The 15,281-nt window shown below is 37.7% G+C and overlaps 1 protein-coding gene across 3 annotated transcripts in view; it reads left to right on the top strand.

Moving 5' to 3' along the window:
• Nucleotides 1–15,281, top strand: part of WWP1 (WW domain containing E3 ubiquitin protein ligase 1) — a 61,673-nt gene that overhangs the window by 7,907 nt on the left and 38,485 nt on the right. Inside the window, exon 1 of one of the 3 annotated variants that reach the window (XM_042836669.1) lies at nt 7,586–7,686. The exons of the other annotated variants lie outside the window; for them this stretch is intronic. The gene's annotated coding sequence lies outside the window, so the exon portion shown is untranslated. Of the gene's footprint in view, nt 1–7,585; nt 7,687–15,281 lie in introns of those variants that run through there. 3 annotated transcript variants of the gene reach the window in all.

The following is a 15,281-nucleotide window of genomic DNA, read 5'->3' as shown; positions in this document are numbered from 1 at the left end:
CTTGCTTCAGTTTCAAACCTTGAAAGGCCATAAGAAAGCAAAATCAGAGGAAATAAATCTTATTTACAAAGGCATACTGTTTGGGCCTATTTTTCTATGTACTTGAAAATTATGTTTCAAGCACTTTCCTCTCAGGAGGTAAGAATATTTTTTTCAGATGTTGATTGACGCCACTTTTCCCAGCTTAAACAGCTGATTTTCTGAAGTTTGGTATAGAAAGTATAGGAATAGAATAGAGAGTAAAACAGGTAACTATCTGTGCAACCGGTGCAACATCCGTACAACATCTCAAATTAATGTTTTGTATATTTTTTTGATCATTTCTGATGCATAGCCTTTTCTCAAATAATATATAGTAGAGCTGGAGAAAGTACAAGGGGGCAACAATAATGACTCACTACTATGGATGAAGACTTATGGAATGACTGAGGATTCTTAATGTTCTTCAGGCTGGAAGAAAGATAATGCATCATGGCTGATACAAACAATGGTGTGGTTGATTAGTTTCTTTTCCGGTACTTTTTAGAAAAAAAAAACAAAACAAAACCAGAAAAAGGCCACATGAAACAGCAGTGATAAGCACTAGTTTCAAAACAGAACAGCTGTTCTTCAAAAAACTTGTAGCTTAGATGTGCAACTTGTTACTGTAGATGTAAAGTCTGTGTGGTATTATGAAATACCTCGTGCACATTTTAGTCTATTGTGAGGTAGCTCAGGGCAATATATTGCTGTGTTTGAATCTTTACACCGTCTATTTACAATTAGAAATTTATGTCTGTGAAGTTTTTTTTTGACTTGGGAAGCCGTTTACAGAGGGACCTGAACAGGCTGGAGAAGTGGGCCCATATGAACCTAATGAGGTTCAGTAAGGCCAAGTGCAGGGTGCTGCACTTGGGTCAGGGCAATCCCACATGTTTATGAAGACTGGGGGAAGATCTCCTTGACAGTAGCCCTGCAGAAAAGGACTTGGAGGTCCTGGTGCATGAGAAGCTGGACATGAGCCAGCAGTGTGTGTTTGCAGCCTGGAAGGTCAACTGTTCTGGGTTCTGGGTTGCATTTAAAAAAAGGGTGGCCAGCAGGGAGAGGGAGGTGATTGTCCCCCTCTTCTCAGCTCTTGTGAGGCCCCATCTGCAGTACTGCGTCCAGGTCTGGGGCCCCCAGTACAGGAAGGACGTGGAGCTCTTGGAGCGGGCCCGGAGGAGGGCCACTAAGATGATCAGAGGGCTGGAGCACCTCTCCTGTGAGGAAAGGTTGAGGGAACTGGGCTTGTTCAGCTGGGAAAAGAGAAGGCTCCAGGGAGACCTCATTGTGGCCTTCCAGTTCTTGAAGGGAGCATATAAACAGGAGAGGGAATGGCTCTTTACCAGGGCAGATAGTGATAGGACAAGGCAGAATGTTCTTAAACTAAGACAGGGGAGGGTTTGGTTAGGTGTTAAGCAGAAGTTTTTCACACAGAGCGTGGTGAAGCACTGGAACAGGCTGCCCAAGGAGGTTGTGGATGCCCCATCCCTGGAGGCATTCAAGGCCAGGCTGGATGTGGCTCTGGGCAGCCTGGTCTGGTGGTTGGGACCCACAGCAGGGGGATTGAAACTCGATGATCATTGTGGTCCTTTTCAATCTAGGCCATTCTATGATTCATGATTGATTGCTTGGCTTGATGTCTCTTTCAAGGGACCTAACTGGGAGTATGACTCTGGAATCAGGGTTGATCATAGGAGAATGTCCTTAGGAAAATCTTTAAGTTCGTGTTTTTCTGAGAGAGCAGAAATTGCTATACTGATTAAGGAAATACAGGTTTGTGAAAAAGGAGCAGTTAATGTGCAAATTCTATTACAAAGATCCCTCAGCTTCTCAGAAAATCACTTAGTACTTTAATTATCTGCATTTATGAATTGAGAAGATTTGCAGCAAAAAGGTTGTGTTGACCATGGTATGAAAGTTTAGGCTATCTGGAAAAGAGGAGCTTCAGTGCTTTTCCCTTGTCACTCCACTGCTTCTCCTATCTCTCTTCAGAAGTTCCCCTAAAATGAACATGAATGGTAGGAACGATTTGGAAATTGACTTCCTTGAGTTGGATGACCTTTGCCTTGCAGTGTTTGTAGTCACTAAGTGGAAGTTTTCAAGGCAGTGGTGTCCTCCAGCATTAGCTAGTAATGTTTGCAGATTTTATAACATAGTTTTCTGCTTTGTATCAGGAAGGGTACTTCTGCTTATGAGAGTGTTTTTGCATTCTTCTGAGCTCTGTTTTCTCTGTCGAAGTAGAAATGAATATTTGAAACAATTTTACTACAAAATTGAAGTTGTTTTCACATAGTCCACTGATTCTTTTGTAGCTTTGAATTAAATTTGATGTGGAATGTATTGATGTGGTTCAGTACTTACCCTTAAGAATTCAAGCTTTGGGATCTTCTGGTAGGCCTTGTGTATGAGTCAATTTCATGCTCTCAAACTTGTAGCTTTAGTGTGATGACAGGTGTTCTTAAAGCAGTTAAATTTTGGAATTGGGTTATGTCAGAATCACCTTGGAAAATAATTAGCAGAAGCGGGCAGCTCTGCTTTAATAACTAAGAGTTTTTGTTACCTGAGCACCTTACTAAGGGTTGTGTTGAATCCTCCAGCACTTTAAAGACTGCATGGCTTCTGAAAAACTAGGGGACAGTGCTTAGCTTAGTGATACGAGGCTGTAATAGGTAAGACTAGTGGGATCTGTGCTGGGAACTGGGACATGTAGAGATGGATAGCTGAAAAGATGTTTGCATAGCACGTTATAAAAAGCATACTGGAGAAAAGAGTGGGAACGTGGAGTGAATTCTACTTACGCCTTTTGGAGCTATTTTTTGAGATAGTTACTGAGGAGAGGTGCAGCACATCAAACTCTTATTGGCAAAAGATGTGCAGAGATCCTGTCTACCATTTGAACCTTTAAACTTGAAGCTGTTTCTCTTCTCCTCTTCTCTGAGTATTGACTGGTTGTCTTTCATTGACTTAGCAAAACAAAGAGGAAACTGGGAAATATCTATTTTGTGAGACAGCATTAATGCATTTCTGGTACCGGGTATTGCTTAATCATGGTTTCTTTATAACCTGACAAAAACAAGGGGAAAGAAATGATGAGGGCAGAAGAGAGCAACAAAAAGCTCTTGATCAGTGTTATTTTATGTTCCTTTGGAATTTTTTTGTAAGTTCTACTGTGACTGCAATAGACATGTTTACACTAGTCATGGTTATTGTGACTAATAAGGTCGTGGTGATAGGCATGAATTGTAGTGAGTGGATTTTGTAAGCTATCCTGGCACTCTTGGTATTTGTCAGGCTGCCTGCCTACTCTGAAGCCTGTACTTCTCCATTTTCCATATTGCTGTAATACACAGAGCTAGATTATATATTGGAGTGCCTATGTTTCACTATGGGCAAGTTTTCATTTTGCCAGTTAGGTATTCTAAACATGACTAATATTTTAGGGCTATATTTTAATATATTACTTTACTTTCCTGTTGATGCAGGTCTGATATACAGTAACTTATCTCCACCATAAGGATTCTCCATAGTGGAGGGCAACCTGGAGAATTGTATCATCGAAGCATAGAATGGTTTGGGTTGGAAGGCACTTTTAGGATCATTTAGTTCCAGCCCCCCTGCTATAGGCAGGGGCACCTAGTAAGCAGTCTGTTATGTATGTGGTGCTCTGACAGTTGTGGAGGCCATTCACTTGAACATTAAAATGAGGGTAAAAATACTCTTCTCTGATTTCTTGACATGTGTGTTGTAACTTCTGTTCTATTCAAACAACCTGGAAGCTGTTTACTCTAGTTGTCTCACCTCTGTGCATGTGGGCCTAACTAATACACAGAGGAGGCACTGTGATGTTTTTTGTCATGGCATTATTGTGATTGTGATTCACAAGCACAGTGTGCCCTAAGTATCTGATCGAGTAAGTTGTTCTGTGTACAGTGAAACTAGGTTTCATACAATTTTTTACGTCCTCGGTTGTTTTCTACCTCTGCTGTTCCAGACCTTTTTACTTGTAAAAATATCCAGCTTAGATTGAGTCAAACTTGTGTCTGTGATGGCCTTTGAGTCAGGCAATGCAGATAACTTCAGTTGGTGCTGCAGTCCTTTGCTCAGCAAGCACAGGAAATTCTTTTTCCTCTGCCTAGCTGTTGATTTTCTTGAAGCTCCTGGAAACCAGGTGTATCAGAGGGCATTACTTTGCAGTTTAATTTAACTGGGTCTGGTGGTGAACAGATGCGTTTAGAGGGATGGAGGTGAAAGGAAGAGTGGGAAGAAGTGATTGGACAGTATGAGTCATACATGTGATGTTTGCTTGGGAAACCAGGCTAAAAAAGGTTTCTGCCAGAGAGCTGCTAGTCTCAGTATAAGACAAAACAGAACAGGCAGACATGTGCAGTGGAATCACAGCCTGTGATTTGTTTAGACCTCTTGCATAACATTCTCAAAAGCAGGTTTTGTAAACCTCTGTACTGATTTTTTTTCTTAGACCTGAATATGAGGCTGGCAATGTATTGCAGTTAATGCATAGTTCCAGCATAGAATCATAGAATGGTTTGAGTTGGAAGGGACCTTAAAGACCATCTAATTTTAAGCCCCCTGCAGGAGCAATCTAAAACAGTGGTCAGTGAACGTACGTGGAAAATTACAGAAGATGCAATATTTTTAAGCATAGCTTGCTCTCCATGCTTTTATCTAACCTGATGTTTGAAGAAGAGTGGTAGTTTGCTTTACAGTTCAGATCTGTGTAGATATGCTGTAATGCTGGCAACTTGGAACTTAATAAAAAAAATATTTGCAATGTATTTGAAATGTTGGAGCATCTTTGGAGAAGCCTTTAGCTGCCAAGAACTGCTGCCTTGTCCTGCTGTCAAGGCTTTATGGACTCTGAGCAGCAGACTGCCAAAGCTGAAATTCTACTAATGTTGAAGCATCAGTTGTAAGGAAGCTGGTGGCATCTCCCCAGTAGTACACTCTGGGCTCGGGCTTGGTGTAAACAGGACATATAGTGAATGTATGGTTTATGGGTGAATGTTTAGTGCTAGGATCACCCTTAGTGGACTTAAAAGAGTCCGGTGTTCAGTATTAGAATAGAATGTATCCTACGGTTACAAATGTTTTGAAACAATTGTTCTGCCTTGTTTCCTGGATTGATACGTTTGTATAGTTAACGTCTACAAGTAGTGATAGAATACTGCTGCATTTACTGTGTTTACTTCTTAAACAGTAATGGTCTTGGGTTCTTGTTTTTTAATTTTTATCTACATATGCTCAAAATTCAGCGATACCCAAGGAATCAGAGAAGCCATTAAAAAGTAAAAGTTTGTAGTAAAGGCATCTGCAAGAGTCTTGTCTTTGTAAGTTTCTAGGTATTGTGTTCAACACTTGAAAGTTGTTTGTTTTCCATTTTAGCAACTGGTATCATTTTTTTTTTTTTTTTTTTTTTTTTTTTTTTTTAAGTGTAGGTCTGCATGTCTGTCAGTATTTGTCTGACTGAAGTTTAAAGTTCAAGTGCCACAGAACAGAATATGTTGCTCAGCATGGGATGAGTGCCGTGTTACAGTATTGTTCTAAAAGTACTGTGATGGTGTGCTTTCCCTGTGTGCTGAGAATAAAGCCAGTACTCTTAGCAGTGTTATTTTAAATGGTCACTGGAAATCTGATTTTGTTGCCTACTTTGCCTATTGTTTAAACGCTGACTCAAGCTACGGCTAGTACTTATTATAATGCTTTTGCAAGTGCTACTTAATAGAAAAGAAACACTTAATGCTGCTCACTGCATCTTACAAGTTTCCAAGTTAATTGTTAAAAGTCTCTATTCAATGGTTTTGTATGTCTTGTGCTTTTCTTTCTTTCTTTCTTTTTTTTCTACCTTCAGTTGTGTCACAGATCTGCAGCTACAATCATCTTCACGCGGACTCATAAATTTAACAATCACTTCAGTGCATATTGTCACAGAAGTTTGGACTGCCATAGTCATAAAAACTGATGGAGAATGTGCATGTTACGTGTTTAGAGTCATGTTAAGATTCCAATCTTAAATATTGTTTATTTTTTAAAGTACAGTTTTCTCATGTGCTTCTGTGATAGATTATTAAAATATTCCCTCTCCTCCCAAACAAAACAAAAAAGCCTACTAGATAGTTTAGGTGGAAAACTCAAAGACAAAATTACTCATAGGGCTGGAAGTTGAAGGTAGTAAAGGTGAAAACAGTGAAAAAATAATGCACAGTAAAAATAGTATGTGATTGAACTTAAGCAGATGGAAAAGTAGTGTGATTGGGAATTGGTAATTTGTATTGGGACCAAAGCAGAACATCAAAAGACAAGGAATTTAACATATTCTGTGAAGAATTTGCAATATTCTAAAACAGGTCTATTGTGTTAAATTGGCAGAATGTAAGCCTTTCAAAGTGAAGAAGTTGGATTAGAAAGCAAAGGTTAGAGCTGTTTGTGTAATTTGGACCTTGCTTTCCTTGTGTATGCCAAGTAGGAGTTAATTAAAGTGTATGCCAAGTAGGAGTTAATTAAAGTTAATAAAATTAATTAGTTACATGTGAAAAGGAGGATTATAAAACAATGTGTGCATATCTTAAAATCAGGCACCCTATTGAAAGGAATCTAGACTTATTATTAAGTATTTTGACTGAAGATATCCTTGGATATAGTTTCTAGCTGAAGCTTCTGTTCACTGGAGGTCAGTTTTTCCCCCTCACATACACAAATATAATATTAGTTAATAAAAGTTATTACTTTGTCTTGTCATCTGTCTCTAGCCTGTATCTCTAGTCTGTCCTTACTTGCTATATATATTTGATCAGAAATGGGAATGGAATTGCTGACCTTTGAATTAGCCTGTACTAGATCTTGACAATTCAGAGGCTTATTAAATGGAAAAGGATTTTTTAAGTTTTTGAGAAGTGAAGAACAACAAATGAATTTTGTCACAAACAGCAAGCAGAAAATTAATAGTTCGCAGATGGCCTGTTAGTATTTATGGAAGATATCCCTTACTGATAAGCATAATCTTTCCATTATGACTTAGAGTAGCAAGCATGCTTGTGGAGTAGCAAGCATGCTTGTGGAGCTCAGGGAAGTAAAACTTGGACTTTAAAACTCTATATTTCCCTAGGTGCAAGTAATGTCACAATTTTAGTTGATGACCAAAGCTATGCATTTAGGGAGTGCCAGTACTTAGATTATTTTGGTGTTGGCTGTAGACAGGACAAGAGATGTTGGGATAATCTTTTATTGGCTGTTCTGCTATGTTTAATAAAGGCTAACATGTTTTTGTGTGTTATGCAGACCATTCTCTAGATCTGAAACAAAAATGTCAAACTTGGGAGTTGAATATTAAAGAACAGTTGTGAATTTAGTTAGGTATGCACTGGAGAGATACTTGAGAGTGAAAATACTATCTGTGGAGTAGGAGTCATGGTGTTTATGGGGAAAAGTGGCATGTATGGTGGAGGAAAAAAGAGAAGTGATTTCTAGGTTGTGAAACATGACTAGGCAAGCAAGGGGGAGGGAAGTCTAAAATATGCCATAAAACTAACTGTTGAATGTGTGATTCCAGATATGCAGAGGAGCAGGCTCCACATGGGCAGAACTTTGTCACGAGTTGTTTCAGAAACTGTCTTGTGGGCTGCACTGGGCATGAGGACTGAGAGATCAGAGGTAATGATTAGTCCAAGATATTTCGCTGTGCAGTCTTTGATTAGTCAGCCAAGGTGAGAGATTTATGTGCGCTGAGTACAGCTTGGAAATGGCACGTTTAGGATCCGGTAAATGATAGTTCTTTTGAGATATTTGCCATCTTTGTAGAAACACTTTAACATGTTTACGTTTATTGCTCAGAGATGCCCTTAAATATATTGGGTACAGGGAGGATCATAGAAATTTATCAGAAGGTGGAATCTGTGAGCAGTATTTTCAGAGTGGTTTAAAAGTTGAATCCTTCTTGCGAGGAGAAAGTCCTCCTTTGATCTCTATTTGTGTGTAATCAGTTTCTGAGGTGGAATTTTACCAACATGAAAAGGAAATGTTTAATTTTTACTTTCTTTCAATGATACAGAATTACTGTTTTTCTGAAAGGAATACAGCTACGTCTATGAAGTTGTTGCTTTTTTTTTTTTTAATCAGAAAGAAATACGTTCAATTTGCTATAAGTAATTGAGAAAAATACTGTAGCTTTAGTAGAGACATAGTGAGAATATATGCAAACTTAAGGGGCCTTGGTGTTAAGAGTGTTCACTTAAATTTAATGATACTCCTGAAATCGGCGATTATTGCCATTATTATTGTTGATAAATGGTGAAATAAATTTTCGAATCGGATTTGCACTGAATAGAAATTCTATTTTCAATTCTTTTTGAAATCTGAATGGAAGGAAGTTAAGAAATTTTTTTGCATTTGACATGAGAATTGTTTTCGTTCTTTTCTCGATTTTGTTCATTTTTATTTTTACAACAAAAATCTTGCTTCCAACTGTAGATTTTTAGTGTTATTGGAGAGGAGTCATCATTCCTCCTTCTCTCCCTGCTCCTCCTCTGCCTTCCCCAGATTCTACTCCTGATTTTGCCAGCACCTGAAACTGAAAACAGGTGTTTTTATTGTGTGCTGTTACAGTACAGGCACTTTTGATACTGTGAAGATAAAAGTTTTTTAGGTGAGTGGTGATTTCAGGAGGCTGTAGGGATCAGAATCTCCATTTAGTGATTCACGTGCGCTCCTTTAATCTTCAAGAGTGTGCAGTGTGGGAAGAAGTGATGTTCTTGTCCGTGGTGGAGCCTGCAGTACAGTGTGACAGGTGGAGGATGTGGTAGCTCTTATTACAAAAGAGACAGCTCCAGGGGTTGGGGAAAATAAAAAATATTCACATTTCTCGTCCTGCTTTTGGGACCTCTTTCTACAGGAGGAATGAGGCTGTGCCTGCAATGCTGTCCAATCCTGAAGACAAGAGTTTGTATATGTAGATACAGGAGAACACAAGGGAAATGGCTGAAGAGTAGAGAACAAATTGGTAGTTTTAATACTGTGATAGTTAGCAGATTTAAATGGATCATGGTTGTATTCTGATAGCTATTGATAATCCTGCAGTTGGGTAGTTTATTAATCATTCTGATTAAAAACTTCTTAAAGTTTCTAATCTGTAGGATTTTATAATAAAAAATAACATGGCCTTGTTTACACTTTGTAACAAGTAAGAGTAACTAATGTCAGCACTATTATTTTCCCATGACTCTTCAAAGAGCCGTGTAATATCTAGAAAAAACAATGATGATTTTAAGCCTTAATCAATAGATTCAGTAGCCAAACTAGGCATTTGTTTTGAGTAAAAATCACAACAAGTAGTCAGGCACTGGAATGGCTGCCAGGGAGGTGGTGGAGTGGCCGTCCCTGGCAGTGTTCAAGAGGTGTCTGGATGAGGAGCTACGAGATATGGTTTAGTGCTTGTGGTAGCAATGGTAATGAGAAAACAACTGATGATCTTATAGGTCGTTTCCAACCTTATGATTCTATGATTCTATAATTTGGGAGCTGAGTTTAGCAGTAAATGCTGCCCATAGGACACCTTGTCCACTGGTTGTTAAGTCTTGCACTTCTGTGAATATATTTTTTAAAGCATTTTTCTGTTCATCTTCAGCAGCTATTTTTCTTTTCCATGTAGGTTTTCTGGCAAATAAGATCAAGAAAATTCTGGTGTTTTCCTTTTGTCATCTCTGATTGTGTAGATTTCTTACACCTCTGGATCACTATTATCGCTTCAGTGACTTCCTACAATCTCTGTCTCCTCCCCTCCTTCATCAAGATTGGGTGACTTGTTTAGTTTACATTTAGATTATTTCTAATTTGAATTTTTAAGTTCAAGAAAACTTTCGCTTCAAATGAGTTAAAAATGTGGTGGTATAATCACATCCTACTGCAAATTTGTTAGTCCCTCTGCTATGTGACTTCTTTCCTGTCCCTGCTTAGTTTCATCCAGTGTGTGTTTATGCTTGTTCTCTTTGCTGCATCACTGCCCTCTGAGAAGCCTGAGGTTTTTTTTTTTTTTGTTGTTGTTTTTTTTTTTTTTTTTTTAAAACAGTTTTCTTTTAATTCAGTAACCTTTATTTTTGTTTTCTTCGTCTTTTACTTTCAGTCTTAATTATTGTTAGACTGCTCTGTCTTTATTCTCCCAGTAATGCTTTACACATCCTGCCCTTGTAGAAGGCAGTCTATCCCCAGTATCTTACATAATATCACTACTACTATTTTTATCACTACTTGAAATGCTTACATGTTAGATTGTTTTGTTTCGTTTTGTTTTTTTTTTTTTAAATATATATTTCTGTGACTATTTCAACATAGTAATTTTCCTGTTAAAGGACACTTCCTGGTGGAATAAGCTTTTGTTGGTACTTCTCTTCTTTGATCATGCAGCAGCATTTGTCCTATATCCCAAACAGCCTTCAGAGAGTAATGAGTGTCTCTATTTCAAATCTCTAGATAAGAATCTTCATCTTGTATGATATAACTTGACCAACTTTTCTTCCTGAAGGCTTTGTTTACCTCAAAGAAAGTCCTGTCCAACTGTTTCTACTCTGCATGCATCAGACAACGGAGTGCCTTCGTTTATTTGATTCTTTGGATCTTGAGTGAAAATTACAAACATGATGCGAGTGGGCTCTTTCTTTACCCATAAGAAAGAACCACCTGGATCAGGGCTGATTTGTTCAAAGGTGAACTTGGATAGTTACTGATTAGAGTAATGGATTAGAGTAACGAATAGCTGTCTAAAGCATTGTCATGTTTTGTGGGTTTGTGTGTGTGTGATGGAAACATGCAGTCCCACAGCCAAAGCAAGCCTCACTTTGTTTAATCTCCTTGCTCTGTTGGTATCTTCTTTGCATTGTAATCATTTCTTCCCAGCCATTATAATCGTATTTCCCTCATGGGGAAAGATAAAAAAAACTGTGTAGAGAATCCTCACTTCAGTGTTACAAGGATGTGGGTAAACACGTGTATGCCAAATTCAGTTTGTAGCTTAGGAGCAGGCAGAGCCAGTAATTCAGGTTAGAGCAGGCTGTAAGCCTTGCCGATAAATCAGCACTTGAAACCTGAGTAGGTTAGACAATGAACAGTGTACCATGTCTGTATGAGGACTTTGACACATTTTTCTTTTGTTGTTTTCATTTATTTATCTTGATTTGCACGCCGTAGGAGTAGAATTAAAATGCAAGCATTTTTAAAAAGCATAAAACAGCAACTAGTTCCTCAAAAAACCATAGCAACAAGGAAAAAACCTGTAAAAATGATGCTAATTTGATCAGTTACAAAAAAATACCTAATGTTTACGTTTATGATTAGGACTAGAGTGCAGACATTGATTTCTTGAGAAGAGTTTGAATTACGTTGCCACAGAATTGATTGCACATGTTGCACTGTAATTGACTTCCATATCAGTGATCTCTAAAGTGAGGTTTGCAAGATGATCCATTGAAACATGGAAAGAAAATTCTACAGCTTGTATGTATATTTTATCTAAAATGATGGGAATACAATGCTAAGGAGAGGTCAGGAATTCCAGGTCCATATGCTGGAGCACAGAAGAATGTGACCTTGCTGGAAGAGGATGAAATCTGGGAATAGTTAAGCAAACTGTCCAGTTCTGAGCTGTCAGTACTAAGGAGATAAGGACGTATTTGAGACAGTGTAATGCAATGCCATGAAGATGTGTAAGTGACTGGAGCACTTCTGTTATGAGGAAAGGCTGAAAAATCTGGAACTGTTCAACCTATAGAAGAAGAGACTAAGAGATCTCATCAATGTACACAAATGTCCGAAGGGAGAACGCAGTGAGGATGGAGCCAGGCTCTTTTCAGTGGTGTCCATTGCCAGGACAGGAGGCAGTGGGCACAAACTGGAGGACAGAAAGCTCCCTCTAAATACCAAGCAGCACTGCTGTGCTATATGGGTGCTGGAGCACTGATACAGGTTGTCCAGAATCCGTGGAGTCTCTTCCTTGGAGATGTTCAGAAGCTGCTTGGATGTGAGCCTGAGCTGTAGGGTCCTGAGCACCCTTCTCTGGGTACTCTGTTTGGGCAGGAGTTGTACCAGATAGCTGCAGAGGTCCTTGCCAGCCTCGACCATTTTGTGATTATAGATGGGGAGTGGGAGAGGGCGTTGTGTGAGTGAAAAAGAAAGAAATTAAGCATCAGTAATGTTTAATATATGTATTGACACTGGGAATGTCATGTGGTCCTGCTTCTAGTAGCATTGTTAGGGATCCAGAGATAAGGGAGTGTTCTGCAACACTATGGGGTTCACAGTGGCACTTGCACTTCTTCATTCACTTTCCATGTATTGCAGTTCCATTTGTACCCAGTTAGTTGAAAAGGAGGATTGAATAGATGGATCCAAAGACACCACGGATTTAAGATAATACTGATAATCTGAGTACAAGTAAACAACAAGAACATGGCAGGACAGACACTTCTCCTAGCACGAAATTTTTGTTGACCAAATTATGAAGTAAAAATAATGGCAGCCTGATCAGATCTGATGAGAAGTAAGCAAAAGAAAAATCAACATTATCAAGGAGGCTGTTTGAAATATGGATGTATCTTCACAATCATTAATAATTAATCTCATCTGAAATGTATATTGTACCTTAAGATATTAGCTAACGTAGGAAGATTTTAGCTAATAATATGAAGCACTGTCATGACCAGCAAGGCATTTAAAAACTGTGCATCTGAAATGTGAAGGTCAACAGCTACACTTTTCTCTGCGTTATTTAAAGTCATGTGATAAACAATCATGTACTCTAGAATTTTTCACTTAATTTAAATCTTTAGATGCCTCTTCTGAGACTCTTAGATAATAGCAAAAGATAAAAGCTATGTACATCAGGAAGACACTTGTTCTTCCTGCTGTGGTAAAAATGTCTGAAATAATGCATGGGAAACAACATGGCAACAAACCAAAATATGTTCTTTTGTCAGCAATTGCTGTTAAAAAATACATAGGAAATATTACTGAAGATTTGAGGGGAAAAAAAGATACTGGAACAAATTGCACCATGTGTGAGATTTGCTATAGAGTTGATGTACATATAATGAACATACAGATGTTTCTAACATCTCAATTTATTGTATTTGCTAGATTCTATTTCTGTAACAAAACGTACAAGGAACTAAGCCACTAAAGGAAAGATATACCAGAAAAGATATATTCATATCAGTAAATGACTTATCTAATAGAAACTTTTTTTTTTTTTTTTTTTTTTTTTAATAGAAATAATGTGCAAATGTAGTCACTGGTAGAGTGTCTACATTGTCAGATATTGTTTTTTTCAACTAGGTAAAGTTGCAGAAATGAAGTGTGAAATTCATTTGCTGCATCAGGCTATTGTAGAAAGGAGTTTGGAGTCAGAAGTTCACATGAAGTGCTGAAGGATGTGACTGACACTGTTAATAATATGAAAGGAAACTCTTAACAGCAAAGTCTTTACAATATTTGCAGTGACACGAGGAGTGACCATGAAGATCTTTTGTATGATCCAGAGGTTTGCTGATTATCTCATGGCAAGAGTTGTTAAACAATGATTAGGCATTTGTTCAACTTTTCTGTTATGAGAAGTAGTTGTCTACTTTAGCAGATGCATAAAGACAACAACAAAAGGTTGTGTGACCCTTCCAGGTAGAGGTAATTCTTTAATGGCGAGGAAGTAGCTGCTTTGTGAAAGAAGTTTGGGCTATGGAATGTTTGGAAAGTAGATGTTTTGAAATGTTCATGATTTTGTTGCCAGAAATGATGCAAACATGTCACCCATAAAAGCTCTTACATTTAAAACTGGAAGCAATTTCATAACCTATTTTAAGTTTTTCAAATGAAGATTTTCAGTGGATTTTTGACCCACTTGCCAAAAACAGAAAAATGAAACAACTTTGGTTTGATTTTCAAGAACTGATTTTTGCCACCAGGGAAGATAAAAACTGACCAGCCATATACCATGAAACATGTTTCATGAGTGGGAATGAAAAATGATTATTATGACGTAGTAAGTGCAGCCAATGGTGTTCTTCCATTTGGGTATATGCATCTTTATGATTTTTCTTCTCCAGATATGACGAACGTTAAAGACAAGTATTGAAGTTACACTGAGTTTATAACCAGGCCTTCAAGTGACTGTTTTATAAAGTGATAAACCAACATTAAAAAAACAAACAAAGAAACAAAAAAAACAACCACCACATAAGCATATTTTATCACATTGCTCTCCCTGAGAAATAATTGTATTTCCAATGGAAGTTTTTCATTGTATCACTAATAAATAAAAAATAACAATACTCTTTATTTCTTCTTTCTTTTGTCCTTTTCAATTTATGTTTTTGTGTGTTTTATTATATACAAAATATTTTATTAGTGCATTCATATAATTTTATAGAAGTGTGCATACCAGGGGTGCGTGTTCAACATTTTTTTCACTGACACATGTACAGTCAGATAGGTTTGCATGGCACTGTTCCATATTACTGTTGTTAGCAGTTGATGTTCAGAGGCAAACACTGGGCATTCATCCAGACAGTCTATTTTATGACGCAAATAGAATTGTCTGCTAAATAATATTTCTAGTTTTGGTGCTGCCTTTCAAGCACTTGAAGGTATGCCCTTCAAGTGCTGGGGGTGCCCCAACTCACATCAGAGCCACGGGGTGCTAGTTGATGAATGGTGGCATAGGGTGGTCCTTGCTAAGTTCCTGCTGCTTTGATAGGTGAGGAAGGTGGGCATCAGTGGTTGAAAAAGCTGATGGCAGGCCTAGGAATAGATTTCAAATTGTCTAAATTGCTTATGTTGCTGCTAGGACAGCTTGGTTTTTCAAGCATGTATACATTTCAGATGTTGTTTCCTCAAAGTTGTTGGTGCTTAGTTCATCTGGATTATAAGCATAACTTTTAGAGACAGGAATATTGATACTGCTGCTGTATGTTTTTTCTTTGCTTTAACAGTTGTTCTAAGCTTGGTAAATTGGTAAATGTAAACATTTCTGAAGTGCCTCTGCATAATCAAAGGCAAAGTGTGACAAATTTTGCAGCTTTTTTTTTTTTTTTTAAACTAGTATTATGAAAAACCGAGTTGTCGTGCCAAAGTGATGCTTGGTGTCTTGCTAATTAATTGCATGTTTTAATAAACTGTCTCCTTTTTTCTTTCTTACTTTCTTTTTCTTTCTTTCTTTCTTTCTTTTTTTTTTTTTTTTTTTTTTTTTTTTTTTTTTTTTTTTTTTAATT

Source organism: Centrocercus urophasianus, unplaced genomic scaffold (assembly GCF_019232065.1).
Source record: "Centrocercus urophasianus isolate 14NV4802_14NV808 unplaced genomic scaffold, USGS_Curo_1.0 seq_11, whole genome shotgun sequence".
Taxonomy (NCBI): Eukaryota; Metazoa; Chordata; class Aves; order Galliformes; family Phasianidae; genus Centrocercus; species Centrocercus urophasianus.
The sequence above is the reverse complement of the archived record's forward strand: the minus strand, read 5'-3'. Positions and strand labels throughout refer to the sequence as shown.